This window comes from Oncorhynchus clarkii, chromosome 21 (genome assembly GCF_045791955.1).
Source record: "Oncorhynchus clarkii lewisi isolate Uvic-CL-2024 chromosome 21, UVic_Ocla_1.0, whole genome shotgun sequence".
Classification (NCBI taxonomy): Eukaryota; Metazoa; Chordata; class Actinopteri; order Salmoniformes; family Salmonidae; genus Oncorhynchus; species Oncorhynchus clarkii.
In genome coordinates, this window is record NC_092167.1 from 49,083,936 (window position 1) to 49,111,375 (window position 27,440).

The 27,440-nt window shown below is 43.7% G+C and overlaps 10 non-coding genes across 10 annotated transcripts; all 10 read right to left on the minus strand.

Annotated features, from left to right (window-relative positions):
- Positions 1-1,889: 1,889 nt before the first annotated feature.
- trnay-gua (transfer RNA tyrosine (anticodon GUA)) lies at positions 1,890-1,976 on the minus strand. Its single transcript is given in 2 exon segments — positions 1,890-1,925; positions 1,940-1,976. It is a non-coding gene; the product is annotated as a tRNA-Tyr (tRNA).
- A 1,938-nt stretch (positions 1,977-3,914) lies between these two features.
- On the minus strand, positions 3,915-4,001 carry trnay-gua (transfer RNA tyrosine (anticodon GUA)). Its single transcript is given in 2 exon segments — positions 3,915-3,950; positions 3,965-4,001. It is a non-coding gene; the product is annotated as a tRNA-Tyr (tRNA).
- A 2,612-nt stretch (positions 4,002-6,613) lies between these two features.
- On the minus strand, positions 6,614-6,700 carry trnay-gua (transfer RNA tyrosine (anticodon GUA)). The gene is given in 2 exon segments: positions 6,614-6,649; positions 6,664-6,700. It is a non-coding gene; the product is annotated as a tRNA-Tyr (tRNA).
- Positions 6,701-8,638: 1,938 nt separating this feature from the next.
- trnay-aua (transfer RNA tyrosine (anticodon AUA)) lies at positions 8,639-8,725 on the minus strand. Its single transcript is given in 2 exon segments — positions 8,639-8,674; positions 8,689-8,725. It is a non-coding gene; the product is annotated as a tRNA-Tyr (tRNA).
- Positions 8,726-11,324: 2,599 nt separating this feature from the next.
- trnay-aua (transfer RNA tyrosine (anticodon AUA)) lies at positions 11,325-11,411 on the minus strand. The gene is given in 2 exon segments: positions 11,325-11,360; positions 11,375-11,411. It is a non-coding gene; the product is annotated as a tRNA-Tyr (tRNA).
- Positions 11,412-13,335: 1,924 nt separating this feature from the next.
- Positions 13,336-13,422, minus strand: trnay-gua (transfer RNA tyrosine (anticodon GUA)). The gene is given in 2 exon segments: positions 13,336-13,371; positions 13,386-13,422. It is a non-coding gene; the product is annotated as a tRNA-Tyr (tRNA).
- A 3,268-nt stretch (positions 13,423-16,690) lies between these two features.
- Positions 16,691-16,777, minus strand: trnay-aua (transfer RNA tyrosine (anticodon AUA)). The gene is given in 2 exon segments: positions 16,691-16,726; positions 16,741-16,777. It is a non-coding gene; the product is annotated as a tRNA-Tyr (tRNA).
- Positions 16,778-18,701: 1,924 nt separating this feature from the next.
- trnay-gua (transfer RNA tyrosine (anticodon GUA)) lies at positions 18,702-18,788 on the minus strand. Its single transcript is given in 2 exon segments — positions 18,702-18,737; positions 18,752-18,788. It is a non-coding gene; the product is annotated as a tRNA-Tyr (tRNA).
- A 1,263-nt stretch (positions 18,789-20,051) lies between these two features.
- Positions 20,052-20,138, minus strand: trnay-gua (transfer RNA tyrosine (anticodon GUA)). Its single transcript is given in 2 exon segments — positions 20,052-20,087; positions 20,102-20,138. It is a non-coding gene; the product is annotated as a tRNA-Tyr (tRNA).
- A 6,582-nt stretch (positions 20,139-26,720) lies between these two features.
- trnay-gua (transfer RNA tyrosine (anticodon GUA)) lies at positions 26,721-26,807 on the minus strand. The gene is given in 2 exon segments: positions 26,721-26,756; positions 26,771-26,807. It is a non-coding gene; the product is annotated as a tRNA-Tyr (tRNA).
- Positions 26,808-27,440: the final 633 nt, after the last annotated feature.

Below are 27,440 nucleotides of genomic sequence, written 5' to 3' on the forward strand. Positions count from 1 at the left end.
AGAAGCATATGTTCCCTTTAATAAATTAATCTGCAGAGTTTGGTGGTTTCGTGGAGATGTGGGAATTCAACCCGGTCTTCCTACCTGAAACAAAGGCTCTCTTCCATTAAACTACATCCCCTGAGATTGAAAGTAGTTGCGTTTGGGAATAGAGAAAAAGTGAGCGGAGGGTGAAGAATGCTCTTAAGCCCCCTCACTGCAAGCTGGCTTTTGATCTCTCCCGGTGGTCTATTGGTTAGGATTTGATGCTCTGACTGATGCACCATGGAATCGATTCCCGGTCAGGGAATTAATTGCTTTTGGGCAAATATAAGGCAAACATCAACATTTTGGCACAACTGCAGAAAAAGTTATCCTCTTGTGAACCAGCGACCTTAAGATTGCTGCAATTTCAAGTACTCTCTGCTGCTCTACCAACATTCCTATCGAAGGTCAACAAGTGAAGATTTCAGCTCTCAGGCAATGATCATTTGTTTGTCAAGCACATGTCAAAGTGCACTGCTGTCAAAAAGTTGGCGTAAGCCACAAGAAAATATGCAATCCTTAGAGCAGGATTTGAACCAGCGACCTAAGGATTACCACAATTTCAGCTACAGTCCTCCGCTCTACCAACTGAACTATTGAAGGTTGACAAATGCTTCCTAACGCCATAACCTAGATAGTCATCAGTTCAGCAGAAGCATATGTTCCCTTTAATGAATTAATCTGCAGAGTTTGGTGGTTTCGTGGAGATGTGGGAATTCAACGCGGTCTTCCTACCTGAAACAAAGGCTCTCTTCCATTAAACTACATCCCCTGAGATTGAAAGTAGTTGCGTTTGGGAATAGAGAAAAAGTGAGCGGAGGGTGAAGAATGCTCTTAAGCCCCCTCACTGCAAGCTGGCTTTTGATCTCTCCCGGTGGTCTATTGGTTAGGATTTGATGCTCTGACTGATGCACCACGGAATTGATTCCCGGTCAGGGAATGAATTGCTTTTGGGCAAACATAAGGCAAACATCAACATTTTGGCACAACTGCAGAAAAAGTTATCCTCGTGTGAACCAGTGACCTTAAGATTGCTGCAATTTCAAGTACTCTCTGCTGCTCTACCAACATTCCTATCGAAGGTCAACAAGTGAAGATTTCAGCTCTCAGGCAATGATAATTTGTTTGTCAAGCACATGTCAAAGTGCACTGCTGTCAAAAAGTTGGCGTAAGCCACAAGAAAATATGCAATCCTTAGAGAAGGATTTGAACCAGCGACCTAAGGATTACCACAATTTCAGCTACAGTCCTCCGCTCTACCAACTGAACTATTGAAGGTTGACAAATGCTTCCTAACGCCATAACCTAGATAGTCATCAGTTCAGCAGAAGCATATGTTCCCTTTAATGAATTAATCTGCAGAGTTTGGTGGTTTCGTGGAGATGTGGGAATTCAACGCGGTCTTCCTACCTGAAACAAAGGGTCTCTTCCATTAAACTACATCCCCTGAGATTGAAAGTAGTTGCGTTTGGGAATAGCGAAAAGTGAGCGGAGGGTGAAGAATGCTCTTAAGCCCCCTCACTGCAAGCTGGCTTTTGATCTCTCCCGGTGGTCTATTGGTTAGGATTTGATGCTCTGACTGATGCACCACGGAATTGATTCCCGGTCAGGGAATGAATTGCTTTTGGGCAAACATAAGGCAAACATCAACATTTTGGCACAACTGCAGAAAAAGTTATCCTCGTGTGAACCAGTGACCTTAAGATTGCTGCAATTTCAAGTACTCTCTGCTGCTCTACCAACATTCCTATCGAAGGTCAACAAGTGAAGATTTCAGCTCTCAGGCAATGATCATTTGTTTGTCAAGCACATGTCAAAGTGCACTGCTGTCAAAAAGTTGGCGTAAGCCACAAGAAAATATGCAATCCTTCGAGCAGGATTTGAACCAGCGACCTAAGGATTACCACAATTTCAGCTACAGTCCTCCGCTCTACCAACTGAGCTATCGAAGGTTGACAAATGCTTCCTAACGCCATAACCTAGATAGTCATAAATTCAGCAGAAGCATATGTTCCCATTAATAAATTAATCTGCAGAGTTTTGTGGTTTCGTGGAGATGTGGGAATTCAACCCGGTCTCCCTACCTGAAACAAAGGCTCTCTTCCATTAAACTACATCCCCTGAGATTGAAAGTAGTTGCGTTTGGGAATAGAGAAAAAGTGAGCGGAGGGTGAAGAATGCTCTTAAGCCCCCTCACTGCAAGCTGGCTTTTGATCTCTCCCGGCGGTCTATTGGTTAGGATTTGATGCTCTGACTGATGCACCACGGAATCGATTCCCGGTCAGGGAATGAATTGCTTTTGGGCAAAAATATGGCAAACATCAACATTTTGGCACAACTGCAGAAAAAGTTATCCTCGTGTGAACCAGTGACCTTAAGATTGCTGCACTTTCAAGTACTCTCTGCTGCTCTACCAACATTCCTATCGAAGGTCAACAAGTGAAGATTTCAGCTCTCAGGCAATGATCATTTGTTTGTCAAGCACATGTCAAAGTGCACTGCTGTCAAAAAGTTGGCGTAAGCCACAAGAAAATATGCAATCCTTAGAGCAGGATTTGAACCAGCGACCTAAGGATTACCATAATTTCAGCTACAGTCCTCCGCTCTACCAACTGAACTATTGAAGGTTGACAAATGCTTCCTAACGCCATAACCTAGATAGTCATCAGTTCAGCAGAAGCATATGTTCCCTTTAATGAATTAATCTGCAGAGTTTGGTGGTTTCGTGGAGATGTGGGAATTCAACGCGGTCTTCCTACCTGAAACAAAGGCTCTCTTCCATTAAACTACATCCCCTGAGATTGAAAGTAGTTGCGTTTGGGAATAGAGAAAAAGTGAGCGGAGGGTGAAGAATGCTCTTAAGCCCCCTCACTGCAAGCTGGCTTTTGATCTCTCCCGGTGGTCTATTGGTTAGGATTTGATGCTCTGACTGATGCACCACAGAATTGATTCCCGGTCAGGGAATGAATTGCTTTTGGGCAAACATAAGGCAAACATCAACATTTTGGCACAACTGCAGAAAAAGTTATCCTCGTGTGAACCAGTGACCTTAAGATTGCTGCAATTTCAAGTACTCTCTGCTGCTCTACCAACATTCCTATCGAAGGTCAACAAGTGAAGATTTCAGCTCTCAGGCAATGATCATTTGTTTGTCAAGCACATGTCAAAGTGCACTGCTGTCAAAAAGTTGGCGTAAGCCACAAGAAAATATGCAATCCTTCGAGCAGGATTTGAACCAGCGACCTAAGGATTACCACAATTTCAGCTACAGTCCTCCGCTCTACCAACTAAGCTATCGAAGGTTGACAAATGCTTCCTAACGCCATAACCTAGATAGTCATAAGTTTAGCAGAAGCATATGTTCCCTTTAATAAATTAATCTGCAGAGTTTTGTGGTTTCGTGGAGATGTGGGAATTCAACCCGGTCTTCCTACCTGAAACAAAGGCTATCTTCCATTAAACTACATCCCCTGAGATTGAAAGTAGTTGCGTTTGGGAATAGAGAAAAAGTGAGCAGAGGGTGAAGAATGCTCTTAAGCCCCCTCACTGCAAGCTGGCTTTTGATCTCTCCCGGTGGTCTATTGGTTAGGATTTGATGCTCAGACTGATGCACCACGGAATCGATTCCCGGTCAGGGAATGAATTGCTTTTGGGCAAACATAAGGCAAACATCAACATTTTGGCACAACTGCAGAAAAAGTTATCCTCTTGTGAACCAGTGACCTTAAGATTGCTGCAATTTCAAGTACTCTCTGCTGCTCTAACAACATTCCTATCGAAGGTCAACAAGTGAAGATTTCAGCTCTCAGGCAATGATCATTTGTTTGTCAAGCACATGTCAAAGTGCACTGCTGTCAAAAAGTTGGCTTAAGCCACAAGAAAATATGCAATCCTTCGAGCAGGATTTGAACCAGCGACCTAAGGATTACCACAATTTCTCCTACAGTCCTCCGCTCTACCAACTGAGCTATCGAAGGTTGACAAATGCTTCCTAACGCCATAACCTAGATAGTCATAAGTTCAGCAGAAGCATATGTTCCCTTTAATAAATTAATCTGCAGAGTTTGGTGGTTTCGTGGAGATGTGGGAATTCAACCCGGTCTTCCTACCTGAAACAAAGGCTCTCTTCCATTAAACTACATCCCCTGAGATTGAAAGTAGTTGCGTTTGGGAATAGAGAAAAAGTGAGTGGAGGGTGAAGAATGCTCTTAAGCCCCCTCACTGCAAGCTGGCTTTTGATCTCTCCCGGTGGTCTATTGGTTAGGATTTGATGCTCTGACTGATGCACCACGGAATTGATTCCCGGTCAGGGAATTAATTGCTTTTGGGCAAACATAAGGCAAACATCAACATTTTGGCACAACTGCAGAAAATGTTATCCTCGTGTGAACCAGTGACCTTAAGATTGCTGCAATTTCAAGTACTCTCTGCTGCTCTACCAACATTCCTATCGAAGGTCAACAAGTGAAGATTTCAGCTCTCAGGCAATGATCATTTGTTTGTCAAGCACATGTCAAAGTGCACTGCTGTCAAAAAGTTGGCGTAAGCCACAAGAAAATATGCAATCCTTCGAGCAGGATTTGAACCAGCTACCTAAGGATTACCACAATTTCAGCTACAGTCCTCCGCTCTACCAACTAAGCTATCGAAGGTTGACAAATGTTTCCTAACGCCATAACCTAGATAGTCATAAGTTCAGCAGAAGCATATGTTCCCTTTAATAAATTAATCTGCAGAGTTTTGTGGTTTCGTGGAGATGTGGGAATTCAACCCGGTGTTCCTACCTGAAACAAAGGCTATCTTCCATTAAACTACATCCCCTGAGATTGAAAGTAGTTGCGTTTGGGAATAGAGAAAAAGTGAGCGGAGGGTGAAGAATGCTCTTAAGCCCCCTCACTGCAAGCTGGCTTTTGATCTCTCCCGGTGGTCTATTGGTTAGGATTTGATGCTCTGACTGATGCACCACGGAATCGATTCCCGGTCAGGGAATGAATTGCTTTTGGGCAAACATAAGGCAAACATCAACATTTTGGCACAACTGCAGAAAAAGTTATCCTCTTGTGAACCAGTGACCTTAAGATTGCTGCAATTTCAAGTACTCTCTGCTGCTCTAACAACATTCCTATCGAAGGTCAACAAGTGAAGATTTCAGCTCTCAGGCAATGATCATTTGTTTGTCAAGCACATGTCAAAGTGCACTGCTGTCAAAAAGTTGGCGTAAGCCACAAGAAAATATGCAATCCTTAGAGAAGGATTTGAACCAGCGACCTAAAGATTACCACAATTTCAGCTACAGTCCTCCGCTCTACCAACTGAACTATTGAAGGTTGACAAATGCTTCCTAACGCCATAACCTAGATAGTCATCAGTTCAGCAGAAGCATATGTTCCCTTTAATGAATTAATCTGCAGAGTTTGGTGGTTTCGTGGAGATGTGGGAATTCAACGCGGTCTTCCTACCTGAAACAAAGGCTCTCTTCCATTAAACTACATCCCCTGAGATTGAAAGTAGTTGCGTTTGGGAATAGAGAAAAGTGAGCGGAGGGTGAAGAATGCTCTTAAGCCCCCTCACTGCAAGCTGGCTTTTGATCTCTCCCGGTGGTCTATTGGTTAGGATTTGATGCTCTGACTGATGCACCACGGAATTGATTCCCGGTCAGGGAATGAATTGCTTTTGGGCAAACATAAGGCAAACATCAACATTTTGGCACAACTGCAGAAAAAGTTATCCTCGTGTGAACCAGTGACCTTAAGATTGCTGCAATTTCAAGTACTCTCTGCTGCTCTACCAACATTCCTATCGAAGGTCAACAAGTGAAGATTTCAGCTCTCAGGCAATGATAATTTGTTTGTCAAGCACATGTCAAAGTGCACTGCTGTCAAAAAGTTGGCTTAAGCCACAAGAAAATATGCAATCCTTCGAGCAGGATTTGAACCAGCAACCTAAGGATTACCACAATTTCACCTACAGTCCTCCGCTCTACCAATTGAGCTATCGAAGGTTGACAAATGCTTCCTAACGCCATAACCTAGATAGTCATAAGTTCAGCAGAAGCATATGTTCCCTTTAATAAATTAATCTGCAGAGTTTGGTGGTTTCGTGGAGATGTGGGAATTCAACCCGGTCTTCCTACCTGAAACAAAGGCTCTCTTCCATTAAACTACATCCCCTGAGATTGAAAGTAGTTGCGTTTGGGAATAGAGAAAAAGTGAGTGGAGGGTGAAGAATGCTCTTAAGCCCCCTCACTGCAAGCTGGCTTTTGATCTCTCCCGGTGGTCTATTGGTTAGGATTTGATGCTCTGACTGATGCACCACGGAATCGATTCCCGGTCAGGGAATTAATTGCTTTTGGGCAAACATAAGGCAAACATCAACATTTTGGCACAACTGCAGAAAAAGTTATCCTCGTGTGAACCAGTGACCTTAAGATTGCTGCAATTTCAAGTACTCTCTGCTGCTCTACCAACATTCCTATCGAAGGTCAACAAGTGAAGATTTCAGCTCTCAGGCAATGATCATTTGTTTGTCAAGCACATGTCAAAGCGCACTGCTGTCAAAAAGTTGGCTTAAGCCACAAGAAAATATGCAATCCTTCGAGCAGGATTTGAACCAGCGACCTAAGGATTACCACAATTTCACCTACAGTCCTCCGCTCTACCAACTGAGCTATCGAAGGTTGAGAAATGCTTCCTAACGCCATCACCTAGATGGTCAGAAGTTCAGCAGAAGCATATGTTCCCTTTAATAAATTAATCTGCAGAGTTTGGTGGTTTCGTGGAGATGTGGGAATTCAACCCGGTCTTCCTACCTGAAACAAAGGCTCTCTTCCATTAAACTACATCCCCTGAGATTGAAAGTAGTTGCGTTTGGGAATAGAGAAAAAGTGAGCGGAGGGTGAAGAATGCTCTTAAGCCCCCTCACTGCAAGCTGGCTTTTGATCTCTCCCGGTGGTCTATTGGTTAGGATTTGATGCTCTGACTGATGCACCACGGAATCGATTCCCGGTCAGGGAATGAATTGCTTTTGGGCAAACATAAGGCAAACATCAACATTTTGGCACAACTGCAGAAAAAGTTATCCTCGTGTGAACCAGTGACCTTAAGATTGCTGCAATTTCAAGTTCTCTCTGCTGCTCTACCAACATTCCTATTGATGGTCAACAAGTGAAGATTTCTGCTCTCAGGGAAAGATCATTTGTTTGTCAAGCACATGTCAAAGTGTACTGCTGTCAAAAAGTTGGCGTAAGACACAAGAAAATATGCAATCCTTCGAGCAGGATTTGAACCAGCTACCTAAGGATTGCCACAATTTCAACTACAGTCCTCCGCTCTACCAACTGAGCTATCGAAGGTTGACAACTGCTTCCTAACGCCATCACCTAGATGGTCAGAAGTTCAGCAGAAGCATATGTTCCCTTTAATAAGTTAAACTGCAGAGTTTGGTGGTTTCGTGGAGATGTGGGAATTCAACCCAGTCTTCCTACCTGAAATAAAGGCTCTCTTCCATTAAACTACATCCCCTGAGATTGAAAGTAGTTGCGTTTGGGAATAGAGAAAAAGTGAGCGGAGGGTGAAGAATGCTCTTAAGCCCCCTCACTGCAAGCTGGCTTTTGATCTCTCCCGGTGGTCTATTGGTTAGGATTTGATGCTCTGACTGATGCACCACGGAATCGATTCCCGGTCAGGGAATGAATTGCTTTTGGGCAAACATAAGGCAAACATCAACATTTTGGCACAACTGCAGAAAAAGTTATCCTCGTGTGAACCAGTGACCTTAAGATTGCTGCAATTTCAAGTACTCTCTGCTGCTCTACCAACATTCCTATCGAAGGTCAACAAGTGAAGATTTCAGCTCTCAGGCAATGATCATTTGTTTGTCAAGCACATGTCAAAGTGCACTGCTGTCAAAAAGTTGGCTTAAGCCACAAGAAAATATGCAATCCTTCGAGCAGGACTTGAGCCAGCGACCTAAGGATTACCACAATTTCACCTACAGTCCTCCGCTCTACCAACTGAGCTATCAAAGGTTGACAAATGCTTCCTAACGCCATAACCTAGATAGTCATAAGTTCAGCAGAAGCATATGTTCCCTTTAATAAATTAATCTGCAGAGTTTGGTGGTTTCGTGGAGATGTGGGAATTCAACCCGGTCTTCCTACCTGAAACAAAGGCTCTCTTCCATTAAACTACATCCCCTGAGATTGAAAGTAGTTGCGTTTGGGAATAGAGAAAAAGTGAGCGGAGGGTGAAGAATGCTCTTAAGCCCCCTCACTGCAAGCTGGCTTTTGATCTCTCCCGGTGGTCTATTGGTTAGAATTTGATGCTCTGACTGATGCACCACGGAATCGATTCCCGGTGAGGGAAGGAATTGCTTTTGGGCAAACATAAGGCAAACATCAACATTTTGGCACAACTGCAGAAAAAGTTATCCTCGTGTGAACCAGTGACCTTAAGATTGCTGCAATTTCAAGTACTCTCTGCTGCTCTACCAACATTCCTATCGAAGATCAAAGAGTGAAGATTTCAGCTCTCAGGCAATGATCATTTGTTTGTCAAGCACATGTCAAAGTGCACTGCTGTCAAAAAGTTGGCGTAAGACACAAGAAAATATGCAATCCTTCGAGCAGGATTTGAACCAGCGACCTAAGGATTACCACAATTTCAAATATAGTCCTCCGCTCTACCAACTGAGCTATCGAAGGTTGGCAAATGCTTACTAACGCCATCACCTAGATGGTCAGAAGTTCAGCAGAAGCATATGTTTCCTTTAATAAGTTAAACTGCAGAGTTTGGTGGTTTCGTGGAGGTGTGGGAATTGAACCCGGTCTTCCTACCTGAAACAAAGGCTCTCTTCCATTAAACTACATGCCCTGAGATTGAAAGTAGTTGCGTTTGGGAATAGAGAAAAAGTGAGCGGAGGGTGAAGAATGCTCTTAAGCCCCCTCACTGCAAGCTGGCTTTTGATCTCTCCCGGTGGTCTATTGGTCAGGATTTGATGCTCTGACTGATGCACCACGGAATCGATTCCCGGTCAGGGAATGAATTGCTTTTGGGCAAACATAAGGCAAACATCAACATTTTGGCACAACTGCAGAAAAAGTTATCCTCGTGTGAACCAGTGACCTTAAGATTGCTGCAATTTCAAGTACTCTCTGCTGCTCTACCAACATTCCTATCGAAGGTCAACAAGTGAAGATTTCAGCTCTCAGGCAATGATCATTTGTTTGTCAAGCACATGTCAAAGTGCACTGCTGTCAAAAAGTTGGCGTAAGCCACAAGAAAATATCAAATTCTTCGAGCAGGATTTGAACCAGCTACCTAAGGATTACCACAATTTCAACTACAGTCCTCCGCTCTACCAACTGAGCTTTCGAAGGTTGACAAATGCTTCCTAACGCCATAACCTAGATAGTCATAAGTTCAGCAGAAGCATATGTTCCCTTTAATGAATTAATCTGCAGAGTTTGGTGGTTTCGTGGAGATGTGGGAATTCAACCCGGTCTTCCTACCTGAAACAAAGGCTCTCTTCCATTAAACTACATCCCCTGAGATTGAAAGTAGTTGCGTTTGGGAATAGAGAAAAGAAGAATGCTCTTAAGCCCCCTCACTGCAAGCTGGCTTTTGATCTCTCCCGGTGTTCTATTGGTTAGGATTTGATGCTCTGACTGCTGCACCACGGAATCGATTCCAGGTCAGGGAATGAATTGCTTTGGGGCAAACATAAGGCAAACATCAACATTTTGGCACAACTGCAGAAAAAGTTATCCTTGTGTGAACCAGTGACCTTAAGATTGCTGCAATTTCAAGTTCTCTCTGCTGCTCTACCAACATTCCTATTGATGGTCAACAAGTGAAGATTTCTGCTCTCAGGGAAAGATCATTTGTTTGTCAAGCACATGTCAAAGTGTACTGCTGTCAAAAAGTTGGCGTAAGACACAAGAAAATATGCAATCCTTCGAGCAGGATTTGAACCAGCTACCTAAGGATTACCACAATTTCAACTACAGTCCTCCGCTCTACCAACTGAGCTATCGAAGGTTGACAACTGCTTCCTAACGCCATCACCTAGATGGTCAGAAGTTCAGCAGAAGCATATGTTCCCTTTAATAAGTTAAACTGCAGAGTTTGGTGGTTTCGTGGAGGTGTGGGAATTGAACCCGGTCTTCCTACCTGAAACAAAGGCTCTCTTCCATTAAACTACATCCCCTGAGATTGAAAGTAGTTGCGTTTGGGAATAGAGAAAAAGTGAGCGGAGGGTGAAGAATGCTCTTAAGCCCCCTCACTGCAAGCTGGCTTTTGATCTCTCCCGGTGGTCTATTGGTTAGGATTTGATGCTCTGACTGATGCACCACGGAATCGATTCCCGGTCAGGGAATGAATTGCTTTTGGGCAAACATAAGGCAAACATCAACATTTTGGCACAACTGCAGAAAAAGTTATTCTCGTGTGAACCAGTGACCTTAACATTGCTGCAATTTCAAGTACTCTCTGCTGCTCTACCAACATTCCTATCGAAGGTCAACAAGTGAAGATTTCAGCTCTCAGGCAATGATCATTTGTTTGTCAAGCACATGTCAAAGTGCACTGCTGTCAAAAAGTTGGCTTAAGCCACAAGAAAATATGCAATCCTTCGAGCAGGACTTGAGCCAGCGACCTAAGGATTACCACAATTTCACCTACAGTCCTCCGCTCTACCAACTGAGCTATCAAAGGTTGACAAATGCTTCCTAACGCCATAACCTAGATAGTCATAAGTTCAGCAGAAGCATATGTTCCCTTTAATAAATTAATCTGCAGAGTTTGGTGGTTTCGTGGAGATGTGGGAATTCAACCCGGTCTTCCTACCTGAAACAAAGGCTCTCTTCCATTAAACTACATCCCCTGAGATTGAAAGTAGTTGCGTTTGGGAATAGAGAAAAAGTGAGCGGAGGGTGAAGAATGCTCTTAAGCCCCCTCACTGCAAGCTGGCTTTTGATCTCTCCCGGTGGTCTATTGGTTAGAATTTGATGCTCTGACTGATGCACCACGGAATCGATTCCCGGTGAGGGAAGGAATTGCTTTTGGGCAAACATAAGGCAAACATCAACATTTTGGCACAACTGCAGAAAAAGTTATCCTCGTGTGAACCAGTGACCTTAAGATTGCTGCAATTTCAAGTACTCTCTGCTGCTCTACCAACATTCCTATCGAAGATCAAAGAGTGAAGATTTCAGCTCTCAGGCAATGATCATTTGTTTGTCAAGCACATGTCAAAGTGCACTGCTGTCAAAAAGTTGGCGTAAGACACAAGAAAATATGCAATCCTTCGAGCAGGATTTGAACCAGCGACCTAAGGATTACCACAATTTCAAATATAGTCCTCCGCTCTACCAACTGAGCTATCGAAGGTTGGCAAATCCTTACTAACGCCATCACCTAGATGGTCAGAAGTTCAGCAGAAGCATATGTTTCCTTTAATAAGTTAAACTGCAGAGTTTGGTGGTTTCGTGGAGGTGTGGGAATTGAACCCGGTCTTCCTACCTGAAACAAAGGCTCTCTTCCATTAAACTACATGCCCTGAGATTGAAAGTAGTTGCGTTTGGGAATAGAGAAAAAGTGAGCGGAGGGTGAAGAATGCTCTTAAGCCCCCTCACTGCAAGCTGGCTTTTGATCTCTCCCGGTGGTCTATTGGTCAGGATTTGATGCTCTGACTGATGCACCACGGAATCGATTCCCGGTCAGGGAATGAATTGCTTTTGGGCAAACATAAGGCAAACATCAACATTTTGGCACAACTGCAGAAAAAGTTATCCTCGTGTGAACCAGTGACCTTAAGATTGCTGCAATTTCAAGTACTCTCTGCTGCTCTACCAACATTCCTATCGAAGGTCAACAAGTGAAGATTTCAGCTCTCAGGCAATGATCATTTGTTTGTCAAGCACATGTCAAAGTGCACTGCTGTCAAAAAGTTGGCGTAAGCCACAAGAAAATATCAAATTCTTCGAGCAGGATTTGAACCAGCTACCTAAGGATTAGCACAATTTCAACTACAGTCCTCCGCTCTACCAACTGAGCTTTCGAAGGTTGACAAATGCTTCCTAACGCCATAACCTAGATAGTCATAAGTTCAGCAGAAGCATATGTTCCCTTTAATGAATTAATCTGCAGAGTTTGGTGGTTTCGTGGAGATGTGGGAATTCAACCCGGTCTTCCTACCTGAAACAAAGGCTCTCTTCCATTAAACTACATCCCCTGAGATTGAAAGTAGTTGCGTTTGGGAATAGAGAAAAGAAGAATGCTCTTAAGCCCCCTCACTGCAAGCTGGCTTTTGATCTCTCCCGGTGGTCTATTGGTTAGGATTTGATGCTCTGACTGCTGCACCACGGAATCGATTCCAGGTCAGGGAATGAATTGCTTTGGGGCAAACATAAGGCAAACATCAACATTTTGGCACAACTGCAGAAAAAGTTATCCTTGTGTGAACCAGTGACCTTAAGATTGCTGCAATTTCAAGTTCTCTCTGCTGCTCTACCAACATTCCTATTGATGGTCAACAAGTGAAGATTTCTGCTCTCAGGGAAAGATCATTTGTTTGTCAAGCACATGTCAAAGTGTACTGCTGTCAAAAAGTTGGCGTAAGACACAAGAAAATATGCAATCCTTCGAGCAGGATTTGAACCAGCTACCTAAGGATTACCACAATTTCAACTACAGTCCTCCGCTCTACCAACTGAGCTATCGAAGGTTGACAACTGCTTCCTAACGCCATCACCTAGATGGTCAGAAGTTCAGCAGAAGCATATGTTCCCTTTAATAAGTTAAACTGCAGAGTTTGGTGGTTTCGTGGAGATGTGGGAATTCAACCCGGTCTTCCTACCTGAAACAAAGGCTCTCTTCCATTAAACTACATCCCCTGAGATTGAAAGTAGTTGCGTTTGGGAATAGAGAAAAAGTGAGCGGAGGGTGAAGAATGCTCTTAAGCCCCCTCACTGCAAGATGGCTTTTGATCTCTCACGGTGGTCTATTGGTTAGGATTTGATGCTCTGACTGTTGCACCACGGAATCGATTCCCGGTCAGGGAATGAATTGCTTTTGGGCAAACATAAGGCAAACATCAACATTTTGGCACAACTGCAGAAAAAGTTATCCTCGTGTGAACCAGTGACCTTAAGATTGCTGCAATTTCAAGTACTCTCTGCTGCTCTACCAACATTCCTATCGAAGGTCAACAAGTGAAGATTTCAGCTCTCAGGCAATGATAATTTGTTTGTCAAGCACATGTCAAAGTGCACTGCTGTCAAAAAGTTGGCTTAAGCCACAAGAAAATATGCAATCCTTCGAGCAGGATTTGAACCAGCGACCTAAGGATTACCACAATTTCACCTACAGTCCTCCGCTCTACCAACTGAGCTATCGAAGGTTGACAAATGCTTCCTAACGCCATAACCTAGATAGTCATAAGTTCAGCAGAAGCATATGTTCCCTTTAATAAATTAATCTGCAGAGTTTGGTGGTTTCGTGGAGATGTGGGAATTCAACCCGGTCTTCCTACCTGAAACAAAGGCTCTCTTCCATTAAACTACATCCCCTGAGATTGAAAGTAGTTGCGTTTGGGAATAGAGAAAAAGTGAGCGGAGGGTGAAGAATGCTCTTAAGCCCCCTCACTGCAAGCTGGCTTTTGATCTCTCCCGGTGGTCTATTGGTTAGGATTTGATGCTCTGACTGATGCACCACGGAATCGATTCCCGGTCAGGGAATGAATTGCTTTTGGGCAAACATAAGGCAAACATCAACATTTTGGCACAACTGCAGAAAAAGTTATCCTCGTGTGAACCAGTGACCTTAAGATTGCTGCAATTTCAAGTTCTCTCTGCTGCTCTACCAACATTCCTATTGATGGTCAACAAGTGAAGATTTCTGCTCTCAGGGAAAGATCATTTGTTTGTCAAGCACATGTCAAAGTGTACTGCTGTCAAAAAGTTGGCGTAAGACACAAGAAAATATGCAATCCTTCGAGCAGGATTTGAACCAGCTACCTAAGGATTACCACAATTTCAACTACAGTCCTCCGCTCTACCAACTGAGCTATCGAAGGTTGACAACTGCATCCTAACGCCATCACCTAGATGGTCAGAAGTTCAGCAGAAGCATATGTTCCCTTTAATAAGTTAAACTGCAGAGTTTGGTGGTTTCGTGGAGATGTGGGAATTCAACCCGGTCTTCCTACCTGAAACAAAGGCTCTCTTCCATTAAACTACATCCCCTGAGATTGAAAGTAGTTGCGTTTGGGAATAGAGAAAAAGTGAGCGGAGGGTGAAGAATGCTCTTAAGCCCCCTCACTGCAAGCTGGCTTTTGATCTCTCCCGGTGGTCTATTGGTTAGGATTTGATGCTCTGACTGATGCACCACGGAATCGATTCCCGGTCAGGGAATTAATTGCTTTTCGGCAAACATAAGGCAAACATCAACATTTTGGCACAACTGCAGAAAAAGTTATCCTCGTGTGAACCAGTGACCTTAAGATTGCTGCAATTTCAAGTACTCTCTGCTGCTCTACCAACATTCCTATCAAAGGTCAACAAGTGAAGATTTCAGCTCTCAGGCAATGATCATTTGTTTGTCAAGCACATGTCAAAGTGCAATGCTGTCAAAAAGTTGGCGTAAGCCACAAGAAAATATGCAATCCTTCGAGCAGGATTTGAACCAGCGACCTAAGGATTACCACAATTTCACCTACAGTCCTCCGCTCTACCAAGTGAGCTATCGAAGGATGACAAATGCTTCCTAACGCCATCACCTAGATAGTCATAAATTCAGCAGAAGCGTATGTTCCCTTTAATGAATTAATGGGTTCGTGGAGATGTGGGAATTCAACGCGGTCTTCCTACCTGAAACAAAGGCTCTCTTCCATTAAACTACATCCCCTGAGATTGAAAGTAGTTGCGTTTGGGAATAGAGAAAAAGTGAGCGGAGGGTGAAGAATGCTCTTAAGCCCCCTCACTGCAAGCTGGCTTTTGATCTCTCCCGGTGGTCTATTGGTTAGGATTTGATGCTCTGACTGATGCACCACGGAATCGATTCCCGGTCAGGGAATTAATTGCTTTTCGGCAAACATAAGGCAAACATCAACATTTTGGCACAACTGCAGAAAAAGTTATCCTCGTGTGAACCAGTGACCTTAAGATTGCTGCAATTTCAAGTACTCTCTGCTGCTCTACCAACATTCCTATCAAAGGTCAACAAGTGAAGATTTCAGCTCTCAGGCAATGATCATTTGTTTGTCAAGCACATGTCAAAGTGCACTGCTGTCAAAAAGTTGGCCACAAGAAAATATGCAATCCTTCGAGCAGGATTTGAACCAGCAACCTAAGGATTACCACAATTTCACCTACAGTCCTCCGCTCTACCAACTGAGCTATCGAAGGTTGACAAATGCTTTCTAACGCCATCACCTAGATGGTCAGAAGTTCAGCAGAAGCATATGTTCCCATTAATAAGTTAATCTGCAGAGTTTGGTGGTTTCGTGGAGATGTGGGAATTGAACCCGGTCTTCCTACCTGAAACAAAGGCTCTCTTCCATTAAACTACATCCCCTGAGATTGCAAGTAGTTGCGTTTGGGAATAGAGAAAAAGTGAGCGGAGGGTGAAGAATGCTCTTAAGCCCCCTCACTGCAAGCTGGCTTTTGATCTCTCCCGGTGGTCTATTGGTTAGGATTTGATGCTCTGACTGATGCACCACGGAATCGATTCCCGGTCAGGGAATGAATTGCTTTTGGGCAAACATAAGGCAAACATCAACATTTTGGCACAACTGCAGAAAAAGTTATTCTCGTGTGAACCAGTGACCTTAACATTGCTGCAATTTCAAGTACTCTCTGCTGCTCTACCAACATTCCTATCGAAGGTCAACAAGTGAAGATTTCAGCTCTCAGGCAATGATCATTTGTTTGTCAAGCACATGTCAAAGTGCACTGCTGTCAAAAAGTTGGCTTAAGCCACAAGAAAATATGCAATCCTTCGAGCAGGACTTGAGCCAGCGACCTAAGGATTACCACAATTTCACCTACAGTCCTCCGCTCTACCAACTGAGCTATCAAAGGTTGACAAATGCTTCCTAACGCCATAACCTAGATAGTCATAAGTTCAGCAGAAGCATATGTTCCCTTTAATAAATTAATCTGCAGAGTTTGGTGGTTTCGTGGAGATGTGGGAATTCAACCCGGTCTTCCTACCTGAAACAAAGGCTCTCTTCCATTAAACTACATCCCCTGAGATTGAAAGTAGTTGCGTTTGGGAATAGAGAAAAAGTGAGCGGAGGGTGAAGAATGCTCTTAAGCCCCCTCACTGCAAGCTGGCTTTTGATCTCTCCCGGTGGTCTATTGGTTAGAATTTGATGCTCTGACTGATGCACCACGGAATCGATTCCCGGTGAGGGAAGGAATTGCTTTTGGGCAAACATAAGGCAAACATCAACATTTTGGCACAACTGCAGAAAAAGTTATCCTCGTGTGAACCAGTGACCTTAAGATTGCTGCAATTTCAAGTACTCTCTGCTGCTCTACCAACATTCCTATCGAAGATCAAAGAGTGAAGATTTCAGCTCTCAGGCAATGATCATTTGTTTGTCAAGCACATGTCAAAGTGCACTGCTGTCAAAAAGTTGGCGTAAGACACAAGAAAATATGCAATCCTTCGAGCAGGATTTGAACCAGCGACCTAAGGATTACCACAATTTCAAATATAGTCCTCCGCTCTACCAACTGAGCTATCGAAGGTTGGCAAATCCTTACTAACGCCATCACCTAGATGGTCAGAAGTTCAGCAGAAGCATATGTTTCCTTTAATAAGTTAAACTGCAGAGTTTGGTGGTTTCGTGGAGGTGTGGGAATTGAACCCGGTCTTCCTACCTGAAACAAAGGCTCTCTTCCATTAAACTACATGCCCTGAGATTGAAAGTAGTTGCGTTTGGGAATAGAGAAAAAGTGAGCGGAGGGTGAAGAATGCTCTTAAGCCCCCTCACTGCAAGCTGGCTTTTGATCTCTCCCGGTGGTCTATTGGTCAGGATTTGATGCTCTGACTGATGCACCACGGAATCGATTCCCGGTCAGGGAATGAATTGCTTTTGGGCAAACATAAGGCAAACATCAACATTTTGGCACAACTGCAGAAAAAGTTATCCTCGTGTGAACCAGTGACCTTAAGATTGCTGCAATTTCAAGTACTCTCTGCTGCTCTACCAACATTCCTATCGAAGGTCAACAAGTGAAGATTTCAGCTCTCAGGCAATGATCATTTGTTTGTCAAGCACATGTCAAAGTGCACTGCTGTCAAAAAGTTGGCGTAAGCCACAAGAAAATATCAAATTCTTCGAGCAGGATTTGAACCAGCTACCTAAGGATTAGCACAATTTCAACTACAGTCCTCCGCTCTACCAACTGAGCTTTCGAAGGTTGACAAACGCTTCCTAACGCCATAACCTAGATAGTCATAAGTTCAGCAGAAGCATATGTTCCCTTTAATGAATTAATCTGCAGAGTTTGGTGGTTTCGTGGAGATGTGGGAATTCAACCCGGTCTTCCTACCTGAAACAAAGGCTCTCTTCCATTAAACTACATCCCCTGAGATTGAAAGTAGTTGCGTTTGGGAATAGAGAAAAGAAGAATGCTCTTAAGCCCCCTCACTGCAAGCTGGCTTTTGATCTCTCCCGGTGGTCTATTGGTTAGGATTTGATGCTCTGACTGCTGCACCACGGAATCGATTCCAGGTCAGGGAATGAATTGCTTTGGGGCAAACATAAGGCAAACATCAACATTTTGGCACAACTGCAGAAAAAGTTATCCTTGTGTGAACCAGTGACCTTAAGATTGCTGCAATTTCAAGTTCTCTCTGCTGCTCTACCAACATTCCTATTGATGGTCAACAAGTGAAGATTTCTGCTCTCAGGGAAAGATCATTTGTTTGTCAAGCACATGTCAAAGTGTACTGCTGTCAAAAAGTTGGCGTAAGACACAAGAAAATATGCAATCCTTCGAGCAGGATTTGAACCAGCTACCTAAGGATTACCACAATTTAAACTACAGTCCTCCGCTCTACCAACTGAGCTATCGAAGGTTGACAACTGCTTCCTAACGCCATCACCTAGATGGTCAGAAGTTCAGCAGAAGCATATGTTCCCTTTAATAAGTTAAACTGCAGAGTTTGGTGGTTTCGTGGAGGTGCGGGAATTGAACCCGGTCTTCCTACCTGAAACAAAGGCTCTCTTCCATTAAACTACATCCCCTGAGATTGAAAGTAGTTGCGTTTGGGAATAGAGAAAAAGTGAGCGGAGGGTGAAGAATGCTCTTAAGCCCCCTCACTGCAAGATGGCTTTTGATCTCTCACGGTGGTCTATTGGTTAGGATTTGATGCTCTGACTGTTGCACCACGGAATCGATTCCCGGTCAGGGAATGAATTGCTTTTGGGCAAACATAAGGCAAACATCAACATTTTGGCACAACTGCAGAAAAAGTTATCCTCGTGTGAACCAGTGACCTTAAGATTGCTGCAATTTCAAGTACTCTCTGCTGCTCTACCAACATTCCTATCGAAGGTCAACAAGTGAAGATTTCAGCTCTCAGGCAATGATAATTTGTTTGTCAAGCACATGTCAAAGTGCACTGCTGTCAAAAAGTTGGCTTAAGCCACAAGAAAATATGCAATCCTTCGAGCAGGATTTGAACCAGCGACCTAAGGATTACCACAATTTCACCTACAGTCCTCCGCTCTACCAACTGAGCTATCGAAGGTTGACAAATGCTTCCTAACGCCATAACCTAGATAGTCATAAGTTCAGCAGAAGCATATGTTCCCTTTAATAAATTAATCTGCAGAGTTTGGTGGTTTCGTGGAGATGTGGGAATTCAACCCGGTCTTCCTACCTGAAACAAAGGCTCTCTTCCATTAAACTACATCCCCTGAGATTGAAAGTAGTTGCGTTTGGGAATAGAGAAAAAGTGAGCGGAGGGTGAAGAATGCTCTTAAGCCCCCTCACTGCAAGCTGGCTTTTGATCTCTCCCGGTGGTCTATTGGTTAGGATTTGATGCTCTGACTGATGCACCACGGAATCGATTCCCGGTCAGGGAATGAATTGCTTTTGGGCAAACATAAGGCAAACATCAACATTTTGGCACAACTGCAGAAAAAGTTATCCTCGTGTGAACCAGTGACCTTAAGATTGCTGCAATTTCAAGTTCTCTCTGCTGCTCTACCAACATTCCTATTGATGGTCAACAAGTGAAGATTTCTGCTCTCAGGGAAAGATCATTTGTTTGTCAAGCACATGTCAAAGTGTACTGCTGTCAAAAAGTTGGCGTAAGACACAAGAAAATATGCAATCCTTCGAGCAGGATTTGAACCAGCTACCTAAGGATTACCACAATTTCAACTACAGTCCTCCGCTCTACCAACTGAGCTATCGAAGGTTGACAACTGCTTCCTAACGCCATCACCTAGATGGTCAGAAGTTCAGCAGAAGCATATGTTCCCTTTAATAAGTTAAACTGCAGAGTTTGGTGGTTTCGTGGAGATGTGGGAATTCAACCCGGTCTTCCTACCTGAAACAAAGGCTCTCTTCCATTAAACTACATCCCCTGAGATTGAAAGTAGTTGCGTTTGGGAATAGAGAAAAAGTGAGCGGAGGGTGAAGAATGCTCTTAAGCCCCCTCACTGCAAGCTGGCTTTTGATCTCTCCCGGTGGTCTATTGGTTAGGATTTGATGCTCTGACTGATGCACCACGGAATCGATTCCCGGTCAGGGAATTAATTGCTTTTCGGCAAACATAAGGCAAACATCAACATTTTGGCACAACTGCAGAAAAAGTTATCCTCGTGTGAACCAGTGACCTTAAGATTGCTGCAATTTCAAGTACTCTCTGCTGCTCTACCAACATTCCTATCAAAGGTCAACAAGTGAAGATTTCAGCTCTCAGGCAATGATCATTTGTTTGTCAAGCACATGTCAAAGTGCAATGCTGTCAAAAAGTTGGCGTAAGCCACAAGAAAATATGCAATCCTTCGAGCAGGATTTGAACCAGCGACCTAAGGATTACCACAATTTCACCTACAGTCCTCCGCTCTACCAACTGAGCTATCGAAGGTTGACAAATGCTTCCTAACGCCATCACCTAGATAGTCATAAATTCAGCAGAAGCGTATGTTCCCTTTAATGAATTAATGGGTTCGTGGAGATGTGGGAATTCAACGCGGTCTTCCTACCTGAAACAAAGGCTCTCTTCCATTAAACTACATCCCCTGAGATTGAAAGTAGTTGCGTTTGGGAATAGAGAAAAAGTGAGCGGAGGGTGAAGAATGCTCTTAAGCCCCCTCACTGCAAGCTGGCTTTTGATCTCTCCCGGTGGTCTATTGGTTAGGATTTGATGCTCTGACTGATGCACCACGGAATCGATTCCCGGTCAGGGAATTAATTGCTTTTCGGCAAACATAAGGCAAACATCAACATTTTGGCACAACTGCAGAAAAAGTTATCCTCGTGTGAACCAGTGACCTTAAGATTGCTGCAATTTCAAGTACTCTCTGCTGCTCTACCAACATTCCTATCAAAGGTCAACAAGTGAAGATTTCAGCTCTCAGGCAATGATCATTTGTTTGTCAAGCACATGTCAAAGTGCACTGCTGTCAAAAAGTTGGCCACAAGAAAATATGCAATCCTTCGAGCAGGATTTGAACCAGCAACCTAAGGATTACCACAATTTCACCTACAGTCCTCCGCTCTACCAACTGAGCTATCGAAGGTTGACAAATGCTTTCTAACGCCATCACCTAGATGGTCAGAAGTTCAGCAGAAGCATATGTTCCCATTAATAAGTTAATCTGCAGAGTTTGGTGGTTTCGTGGAGATGTGGGAATTGAACCCGGTCTTCCTACCTGAAACAAAGGCTCTCTTCCATTAAACTACATCCCCTGAGATTGCAAGTAGTTGCGTTTGGGAATAGAGAAAAAGTGAGCCGAGGGTGAAGAATGCTCTTAAGCCCCCTCACTGCAAGCTGGCTTTTGATCTCTCCCGGTGGACTATTGGTTAGGATTTGATGCTCTGACTGATACACCACGGAATCGATTCCCGGTCAGGGAATGAATTGCTTTTGGGCAAACATAAGGCAAACATTAACATTTTGGCACAACTGCAGAAAAAGTTATCCTCGTGTGAACCAGTGACCTTAAGATTGCTGCAATTTCAAGTACTCTCTGCTGCTCTACCAACATTCCTATCGAAGGTCAACAAGTGAAGATTTCAGCTCTCAGGCAATGATCATTTGTTTGTCAAGCACATGTCAAAGTGCAATGCTGTCAAAAAGTTGGCGTAAGCCACAAGAAAATATGCAATCCTTCGAGCAGGATTTGAACCAGCAATTTAAGGATTACCACAATTTCACCTACAGTCCTCCGCTCTACCAACTGAGCTATCGAAGGTTGACAAATGCTGCCTAACGCCATAACCTAGATAGTCATAAGTTCAGCAGAAGCATATGTTCCCTTTAATGAATTAATCTGCAGAGTTTGGTGGTTTCGTGGAGATGTGGGGAATTGAACCCGGTCTTCCTACCTGAAACAAAGGCTCTCTTCCATTAAACTACATCCCCTGAGATTGAAAGTAGTTGCGTTTGGGAATAGAGAAAAAGTGAGCGGAGGGTGAAGAATGCTCTTAAGCCCCCTCACTGCAAGCTGGCTTTTGATCTCTCCCGGTGGTCTATTGGTTAGGATTTGATGCTCTGACTGATGCACCACGGAATCGATTCCCGGTCAGGGAATGAATTGCTTTTGGGCAAACATAAGGCAAACATCAACATTTTGGCACAACTGCAGAAAAAGTTATCCTCGTGTGAACCAGTGACCTTAAGATTGCTGCAATTTCAAGTACTCTCTGCTGCTCTACCAACATTCCTATCGAAGGTCAACAAGTGAAGATTTCAGCTCTCAGGCAATGATAATTTGTTTGTCAAGCACATGTCAAAGTGCACTGCTGTCAAAAAGTTGGCGTAAGCCACAAGAAAATATGCAATCCTTCGAGCAGGACTTGTACCAGCGACCTAAGGATTACCACAATATAACCTACAGTACTCCGCTCTACCAACTGAGCTATCGAAGGTTGACAAATGCTTCCTAACGCCATAACCTAGATAGTCATAAGTTCAGCAGAAGCATATGTTCCCTTTAATAAATTAATCTGCAGAGTTTGGTGGTTTCGTGGAGATGTGGGAATTCAACCCGGTCTTCCTACCTGAAACAAAAGCTCTCTTCCATTAAACTACATCCCCTGAGATTGAAAGTAGTTGCTTTTGGGAATAGAGAAAAAGTGAGCAGAGGGTGAAGAATGCTCTTAAGCCCCCTCACTGCAAGCTGGCTTTTGATCTCTCCCGGTGGTCTATTGGTTAGGATTTGATGCTCTGACTGATACACCACGGAATCGATTCCCGGTCAGGGAATGAATTGCTTTTGGGCAAACATAAGGCAAACATCAACATTTTGGCACAACTGCAGAAAAAGTTATCCTCGTGTGAACCAGTGACCTTAAGATTGCTGCAATTTCAAGTACTCTCTGCTGCTCTACCAACATTCCTATCGAAGGTCAACAAGTGAAGATTTCAGCTCTCAGGCAATGATCATTTGTTTGTCAAGCACATGTCAAAGTGCACTGCTGTAAAAAAGCTGGCGTAAGACACAAGAAGATATGCAATCCTTCGAGCAGGATTTGAACCAGCAACCTAAGGATTACCACAATTTCACCTACAGTCCTCCGCTCTACCAACTGAGCTATCTAAGATTGACAAATCCTGCCTAACGCCATAACCTAGATAGTCATAAGTTCAGCAGAAGCATATGTTCCCTTTAATAAATCAATCTGCAGAGTTTGGTGGTTTCGTGGAGATGTGGGAATTCAACCCGGTCTAACTACCTGAAACAAAGGCTCTCTTCCATTAAACTACATCCCCTGAGATTGAAAGTAGTTGCGTTTGGGAATAGAGAAAAAGTGAGCGGAGGGTGAAGAATGCTCTTAAGCCCCCTCACTGCAAGCTGGCTTTTGGTCTCTCCCGGTGGTCTATTGGTTAGGATTTGATGCTCTGACTGATGCACCACGGAATCGATTCCCGGTCAGGGAATGAATTGCTTTTGGGCAAACATAAGGCAAACATCAACATTTTGGCACAACTGCAGAAAAAGTTATCCTTGTGTGAACCAGTGACCTTAAGATTGCTGCAATTTCAAGTACTCTCTGCTGCTCTACCAACATTCCTATCGAAGGTCAACAAGTGAAGATTTCAGCTCTCAGGCAATGATAATTTGTTTGTCAAGCACATGTCAAAGTGCACTGCTGTCAAAAAGTTGGCGTAATCCACAAGAACATATGCAATCCTTCGAGCAGGATTTGAACCAGCGTCCTAAGGATTACCACAATTTCACCTACAGTCCTCCGATCTACCAACTGAGCTATCCAAGGTTGACAAATGCTTCGTAACGCCATAACCTAGATAGTCATAAGTTCAGCAGAAGCATATGTTCCCTTTAATAAATTAATCTGCAGAGTTTGGTGGTTTTGTGGAGATGTGGGAATTCAACCCGGTCTTCCTACCTGAAACAAAAGCTCTCTTCCATTAAACTACATCCCCTGAGATTGAAAGTAGTTGCGTTTGGGAATAGAGAAAAAGTGAGCGGAGGGTGAAGAATGCTCTTAAACCCCCTCACTGCAAGCTGGCTTTTGATCTCTCCCGGTGGTCTATTGGTTAGGATTTGATGCTCTGACTGATGCACCACGGAATCGATTCCCGGTCAGGGAATTAATTGCTTTTGGGCATACATAAGGCAAACATCAACATTTTGGCACAACTGCAGAAAAAGTTATCCTCGTGTGAACCAGTGACCTTAAGATTGCTGCAATTTCAAGTACTCTCTGCTGCTCTACCAACATTCCTATCGAAGGTCAACAAGTGAAGATTTCAGCTCTCAGGCAATGATCATTTGTTTGTCAAGCACATGTCAAAGTGCACTGCTGTCAAAAAGTTGCCTTTAAGCCACAAGAAAATATGCAATCCTTCGAGCAGGATTTGAACCAGCGTCCTAAGGATTACCACAATTTCACCTACAGTCCTCCGATCTACCAACTGAGCTATCCAAGGTTGACAAATGCTTCCTAACGCCATAACCTAGATAGTCATAAGTTCAGCAGAAGCATATGTTCCCTTTAATAAATTAATCTGCAGAGTTTGGTGGTTTTGTGGAGATGTGGGAATTCAACCCGGTCTTCCTACCTGAAACAAAGGCTCTCTTCCACTAAACTACATCAGCAGTGCACTGCTGTCAAAAAGTTGGCGTAAGCCACAAGAAAATATGCAATCCTTCGAGCAGGATTTGAACCAGCTACCTAAGGATTACCACAATTCCACCTACAGTCCTCCGCTCTACCAACTGAGCTATCGAAGGTTGACAACTGCTTCCTAACGCCATAACCTATATAGTCATAAATTCAACAGAAGCATATGTTCCCTTTAATGAATTAATCTGCAGAGTTTGGTGGTTTCGTGGAGATGTGGGTATTTAACGCGGTCTTCCTACCTGAAACAAAGGCTCTCTTCCATTAAACTACATCCCCTGAGATTGCAAGTAGTTGCCTTTGGGAATAGAGAAAAAGTGAGCCGAGGGTGAAGAATGCTGTTTAGCCCCCTCACTGCAAGCTGGCTTTTGATCTCTCCCGGTGGTCTATTGGTTAGGATTTGATGCTCTGACTGCTGCACCACGGACTCGATTCCCGGTCAGGGAATGAATTGCTTTTGGGCAAACATAAGGCAAACATCAACATTTTGGCACAATTGTATAAAAAGTTAACCTTGTGTGAACCAGTGACCTTAAGATTGCTGCAATTTCAAGTACTCTCTGCTGCTCTACCAACATTCCTATTGAAGGTCAACAAGTGAAGATTTCAGCTCTCAGGGAAAGATCATTTGTTTGTCAAGCACATGTCAAAGTGCACCGCTGTCAAAAAGTTGGCCACAAGAAAATATGCAATCCTTCTAGCAGGATTTGAACCAGCGACCTAAGGATTCTCACAATTTCACCTACAGTCCTCCACTCTACCAACTGAGCTATCGAAGGTTGACAAATGCTTTCTAAAGCCATCACCTAGATGGTCAGAAGTTCAGCAGAAGCATATGTTCCCTTTAATAAGTTAATCTGCAGAGTTTGGTGGTTTCGTGGAGATGTGGGAATTGAACCCGGTCTTCCTACCTGAAACAAAGGCTCTCTTCCATTAAACTACATCCCCTGAGATTGAAAGTAGTTGCGTTTGGGAATAGAGAAAAAGTGAGCGGAGGGTGAAGAATGCTCTTAAGCCCCCTCACTGCAAGCTGGCTTTTGATCTCTCCCGGTGGTCTATTGGTTAGGATTTGATGCTCTGACTGATGCACCACGGAATCGATTCCCGGTCAGGGAATGAATTGCTTTTGGGCAAACATAAGGCAAACATCAACATTTTGGCACAACTGCAGAAAAAGTTATCCTCGTGTGAACCAGTGACCTTAAGATTGCTGCAATTTCAAGTACTCTCTGCTGCTCTACCAACATTCCTATCGAAGGTCAACAAGTGAAGATTTCAGCTCTCAGGCAATGATCATTTGTTTGTCAAGCACATGTCAAAGTGCAATGCTGTCAAAAAGTTGGCGTAAGCCACAAGAAAATATGCAATCCTTCGAGCAGGATTTGAACCAGCGACCTAAGGATTACCACAATTTCACCTACAGTCCTCCGCTCTAGCAACTGAGCTATCGAAGGTTGACAAATACTGCCTAACGCCATAACCTAGATGGTCATAAATTCAGCAGAAGCATATGTTCCCTTTAATAAATTAATCTGCAGAGTTTGGTGGTTTCGTGGAGATGTGGGAATTCAACCCGGTCTTCCTACCTGAAACAAAGGCTCTCTTCCATTAAACTACATCCCCTGAGATTGAAAGTAGTTGCGTTTGGGAATAGAGAAAAAGTGAGCGGAGGGTGAAGAATGCTCTTAAGCCCCCTCACTGCAAGCTGGCTTTTGATCTCTCCCGGTGGTCTATTGGTTAGGATTTGATGCTCTGACTGCTGCACCACGGAATCAATTCCCGGTCAGGGAATGAGTTGCTTTTGGGCAAACATAAGGCAAACATCAAAATTTTGGCACAACTGCAGAAAAAGTTAACCTTGTGTGAACCAGTGACCTTAAGATTGCAGCAATTTCAAGTACTCTCTGCTGCTCTACCAACATTCCTATTGAAGGTCAACAAGTGAAGATTTCAGCTCTCAGGGAAAGATCATTTGTTGAGCGGAGGGTGAAGAATGCTCTTAAGCCCCCTCACTGCAAGCTGGCTTTTGATCTCTCCCGGTGGTCTATTGGTTAGGATTTGATGCTCTGACTGATGCACCACGGAATCGATTCCCGGTCAGGGAATGAATTGCTTTTGGGCAAACATAAGGCAAACATCAACATTTTGGCACAACTGCAGAAAAAGTTATCCTCGTGTGAACCAGTGACCTTAAGATTGCTGCAATTTCAAGTACTCTCTGCTGCTCTACCAACATTCCTATCGAAGGTCAACAAGTGAAGATTTCAGCTCTCAGGCAATGATCGTTTGTTTGTCAAACACATGTCAAAGTGCACTGCTGTCAAAAAGTTGGTGTAAGCCACAAGAAAATATGCAATCCTTCGAGCAGGATTTGAACCAGCGACCTAAGGATTACCACAATTTCACCTACAGTCCTCCGCTCTACCAACTGAGCTATCGAAGGTTGACAAATGCTTCCTAATGCCATAACCTAGATGGTCAGAAGTTCAGCAGAAGCATATGTTCCCTTTAATAAGTTAATCTGCAGAGTTTGGTGGTTTCGTGGAGATGTGGGAATTCAACCCGGTCTTCCTACCTGAAACAAAGGCTCTCTTCCATTAAACTACATCCCCTGAGATTGCAAGTAGTTGCCTTTGGGAATAGAGAAAAAGTGAGCCGAGGGTGAAGAATGCTCTTTAGCCCCCCACTGCAAGCTGGCTTTTGATCTCTCCCGGTGGTCTATTGGTTAGGATTTGATGCTCTGACTGCTGCACCACGGAATCGATTCCCGGTCAGGGAATTAATTGCTTTTGGACAAACATAAGGCAAACATCAAAATCTTGGCACAACTGCAGAAAAAGTTATCCTCGTGTGAACCAGTGACCTTAAGATTGCTGCAATTTCAAGTACTCTCTGCTGCTCTACCAACATTCCTATTGATGGTCAACAATTGAAGATTTCAGCTCTCAGGGAAAGATCATTTGTTTGTCAAGCACATGTCAAAGTGCACTGCTGTCAAAAAGTTGGCGTAAGACACAAGAAAATATGCAATCCTTCGAGCAGGATTTGAACCAGCGACCTAAGGATTACCACAATT